The following is a 4,955-nucleotide window of genomic DNA, read 5'->3' on the forward strand; positions in this document are numbered from 1 at the left end:
TTGAAACCCACCACTGTTCCTCCTGGGCTTTAATGTACACAGTGTAAACAGAACTGCTAAGTTTATAGACCAGGAAGTTCAACTAAGAGCACATAATATCAAACAGAACCAGGCAACAGATAATGTGATTATTGAAATTGATTCTTTTAATTTACCACTTATATATTTTATCATTGTATTTTCTTTTACACATATTATTATTGTGCACACAGGAAGATAAGAAAGTGAAGAATGAAGCAGCAGCCTCTAAAACCCCATGGTAAGACAATATCATCAACTGCACATTAATTAAATCACACTTTTACCTTCATTTTATTTTTTATTTGATATTGCTGTTGAGACTAATCAATTATATTAAAATTACATTAATTAATTAATTACATTAACAAACATATTAAGATCGAAATACCCAGAATCAGGAATGGGAAAAGGTTAACTATATAGTGTAGTTGATGGGAGAGCTAGCAGTAACCTCATATCTGCGGATATGAGATTATATCATATCATATCACATTAGACTTAATCCTTGAAAAGTTTCAGCAACCAAAGTAGACTTCCATCTTTATAATCAGAGCTCTCAGAAAGATCATTTATATAACAAGTCAGTGTAAAGGGTAAAGTCTCTTAAAAACACCTAGGTAATTCCAGAATGGATGGACATGAATGCATCTGACATGATTGGCCAAGTTATAGTATAAGACTGTGATGGTGAACCTATGCACGCATGCCTGATATAGCATATAGAGCCATGTCACCTGGCACATGTGGCGTTGTGGGTTTCTGGCATGCATGCATGCATGATGATCATCTGGCCTTCATGCGTGTCAGTAGTGCTGGAAACTGGAAGAGCTGGTCTTCCGTTTTCCGTGTGAGCATGCATGTTGGCCAGCTGATCGTCACGCACACATGCATGCCAGTAACTGCAAGACTAGCTGGCCAGTGCACATGCAGAAAACTTGAAGTTCATTTTCCAGTGCATGCATGCCCCCTGTGCAGCTCCTCTTCCGGATCACGGCCCAGACAAATGTGCATGCACACATGCTCCCTTTTCTGTACTCAGTCCCGAAAAGGTTCACCATCGCTGGTATCAGATGTAAGAAGGGACAGCATCAAGATCATGAGAGGTGATGAAAACTGCTTTATATTGTACTTGTCAGGCCGGATTCAGAATAGTGCATACAGTTTTAGTCAACACACTACAAAAGAGATGCTGAAATCCTATCATGTGCAGACACGATAAAGGATCTGGAGGCTAAATTGTATGAGAAACAGTTTACAGAGCTAGGCACATCTAGCCTGTTGAAGAGAAGGATTTAGGAGGGATATGATACATGTTTTTCAATACTTGTGAAGCTGTCACAGAGAAGAGGAGACTGACTTATCTCCAGAGAGTAGGACAAGAAGTAATGGATGGAAGGTTTGCTAAAGAGAGGTCCAACTTAGAAATAAGGAGAAATTTTCCTCCAAAATAAGGAGAAATATTCCACTGATTAATTGTTAGAACAATTAATCAGTGGAATAGGTTGCCTCCTGGAGTTGTAGGTGTTCCCTCATTGGAAATTTTCAAAAATACACCGAATGACCATTTGACCAGGATTATATAAGGTCTCTTGCCTTGTGTGGGGAATTGGACAAAACTTCCTTTAAGGTCCCTTTCACCCCTATGAAAGCATATTCCATTTTCTAAGGGAAATCAGCATCTGCTTTAGACTGGTGCAGGAACAGCTCTCCCCTTTCCTTCATCACTACGCATTTTTTAAACTTCTGTAGGCAGGAATAGCAGAGCATGATGGACAGCTGATGCTGTAGCCCTGTACTTCCTTAGTGAGGGGTTTTGAAAGAGAAAAGTCTGGGAGCCTGAGTCTTTCAACACCCCTGAACTTTATTCCCTCATTATACTTGTGGGTGAGCAGAGTTTTGAAAGAGTGCCAGATCCTGCTCCAAAGATGCCTGGGGAAAAAAACCCCTGGAGAGTTGACAAATAAATTGTAGTAAATCAGGAAAGCACCCATGCCCCACTCATTGCACCTGCAAGCCCACAAACAGCTGTTCAGCAAAACAGGTATGTTCACGCAAATATTTTATCTCATTTTGTTGCTCAGGACAGATAATGAAAGAGTTAGGATTAACATGTAATTTCCCCACTTCCGCAAGATCCATTCTTCATCACTGTCTTGACCTGCTCATGATGTTCTGAAAGGAGAAGGCAGGAAAGCCAGAGCATTTGACCAGTAATTTTGCTTAAGCACTTTAGAATAAGGACATCATGGGGGCGGGGCCTGGCTGAGTGCATGCGAGAAGAGGAGGAAGCAGGATCGTGGCAGCTGGGAGGCTGAGTGAGGGCTCCATCGTGGCCATGCTGCTGTAGGCAGAGCTGATGGAGAAGAGGAGGAGTCCAGTGCTGCAGCTCATCAACATCCACCCCATCTCCACTGGGAACGGCCCCCTCACTACCAGATGCTGATGAGTGATGGTGTCAACACCCTTTCCTCTTTCAGGCTGGTCACCCAGCTGAACCCTCTGGTGGATGACCAGAGCTTGATCACCAATGCCATTTGCCAGATTAACCGCTTCATTGTGAACACTCTGAGGGATGGAGGGTGAGTGGTGGTCCTGATGAAAATGGAGGTTCTGTGGCCGGGTCATGCAGTCCCTGCCAAGATTGGGAATCTAGTGCCGAAGGAGCGGGGCAAGCAGGGAGGCAGCTAGTGGCCACTGGACCAGCAACCAGCCCTTTCCAGGGCAAGCCAGCAGGGTTCCAGAGTGGTGCTCTGGATGCAGGGTCTTCGGCAAAGTACCCTGGCCCTTCTAAACTGCTGGGGAACGCAGGGAGCACTGCCCTCCTGAGTACTTCGGGTGGCTCTCATGACAAAGTGGTGCCCATTGCCAGCCTGAACCCTTACCAGTCCAAGTGGACCATTTGTGCCTGGGTGACCCAGAAGGGTCAGAACCACACCTGGAGCAACACCCGTAGCGAAGGGAAGCTCTTCTCCATAGAGATGGTGGACGAGAGCAGTGAGATCCGAGAGATGGCCTTTAATGACCAAGTGGACAAGTTTTTCCCTCTCCTGGAGTTGAATAATGTCTACTACTCCAAGGGCAACCTGAAGATGGCCAACAAGCAATACACCTTCATGAGTATGAGATCGCCTTCTCCAACAAGACCTCCATCATTCCCTGCAAGGACACCGAGCACCTGCCCTCAGTGCAGTTCTACTTCGTGGCCATCAGGGACTTGGGGAGCACCAGTAAGATCCTTCCTCGTGGACCTCAGAAGGTCACCATCAAGTCTTCCATCCGGGAGGTCTGCAAGAGGGAGCTGCATCTGGTGAACATGTCAGACAAGACCATGACCGTCATTCTCTGGGGCATGGATGTGGAAAAGGTTGATGACTCCCAGCAGTTGGTGGTGGCCATCCAGAGGGCCCGAGTCTTAGACTTTGGGTGGCAGAGTCTCTCCTTGGTTTCCTCCAGCACCCTCCTGGTGAACCCCGACTGCCCACAGTCCTTCAAGCTGCGGAGCTGGTTTGATTCGAAAGGGAAGCACCAGGAGTCTGTCTCCATCTCTTTGGGGCGGGGGGCTGGCAGCCTGGAGCAGCTCCAACTGGAAGACCCTGAATGAGGCCAAGGCAGAGAACCTGGGCCAAGGAGATAAGGCCAACTACTTCAGCTGCGTGGACACAGTGGTGTACCTGCGCAAGGAGAACTGCATGTATCAGGACTGCAACAAGAAGGTGATTGACGAGCAGAACAGCCTCTACCACTGTGAGAAGTGTGACCAGAAGTTCCACAACTTCAAGTACCGCATGATCCTGTTGGCAAACATTGTGGACTTCCAGACAACCAGTGCTGACCTGCTTCCAGGAGTCTGCGGAGGCCATCCTCTGGCAGAACACGGCTTACCTGGGGTAGCTGAAGGAGGAGAACAAGTACACTTTTGATGAGGCCAGAATGCTAACTTTACCTCCTACGAATTCTAGATCCGAGTCAAGCTGGACACATTCAATGATGAGGATTTCTTACGTAGTTCTGTTTAGCACCTCTAATTTTTTGTGCTAATTCCTCCTTTTCCAGAAGGTCCATTTTGTGCTTATTTGTGTCCATTTCTATTTTAATATATTTCTTTTGTGGGAATTTCTGTAGCTCTTTTTCAAGCATCTTATAGTCATTTTCTAAACCTTTGAAGTTTTGTCTTTTCTTTATATTTCTCTTTCTTGTATAATCTATTATCAAACCTCTGTAACCAGTGACGTGTGATGAGGTTTATGGCTTTAAAGGGAAAGGGAAAGAGAAAGGAAAGGAAAAAGGAAAGGAAATAGAAAAGAAAGAAAGGAAAAAGGAAAGGAAATGGGAAAGAAGAAAGGAAAGGATGAAGAAGGGAGGGAAAGGAAAGGAAAAAGGAAAGGAGAAAGGAAAGGAAAAGAGAAAGGAAGATAGAAGAAGGACAGAAAGGGAAAGGAAAGAATGGAATGTATTGTTACTGCTCAAAAATCAAGTCTCAAGATCCCGTTGACTACTTTGGCTCAGGCAGTCCAATTCCACGCTGCTTCCCTGTCTCCACAAAGCGAAGGGAGAAGTCAACGCAATGCCTGAGAAACGCTGGATATGCAGAGAAATGCAGGCTACAACCAACGAAGCCCCAGAGGACCAATGAGAATTCTGCAGCATCATCAGTCTCTGGGCAGAGTCTTCCTTGACTTCAGGAGAGAGTTCGGTGCAGAGAGAGGAGGGAGGGAGTTGGAATATTTTAAATCATTTTAACACATTAAAAAACACTGTGTGGCAGTTGGAAACTGGTGCACGGTGTTTTCTTGTGCTCACCTTAGAGGGATGATTGCCCACTGACTAATCCACCTATTTGTTGGAAGCTTTGGTAGGCTCACACTCCTCCCCCCCCCCCAATCTTCCTCCCTTTGCAATTCATGCAACGTTAACTCAACAGAGAAGACTCAATC

At 45.6% G+C, this 4,955-nt stretch overlaps 1 pseudogene; it reads left to right on the forward strand.

Annotated features, from left to right (window-relative positions):
• The first annotated feature begins 1,466 nt into the window (after positions 1–1,466).
• Positions 1,467–4,283, forward strand: LOC116507888 (annotated as a pseudogene).
• Positions 4,284–4,955: the final 672 nt, after the last annotated feature.

Source organism: Thamnophis elegans, chromosome 4 (assembly GCF_009769535.1).
Source record: "Thamnophis elegans isolate rThaEle1 chromosome 4, rThaEle1.pri, whole genome shotgun sequence".
Classification (NCBI taxonomy): Eukaryota; Metazoa; Chordata; class Lepidosauria; order Squamata; family Colubridae; genus Thamnophis; species Thamnophis elegans.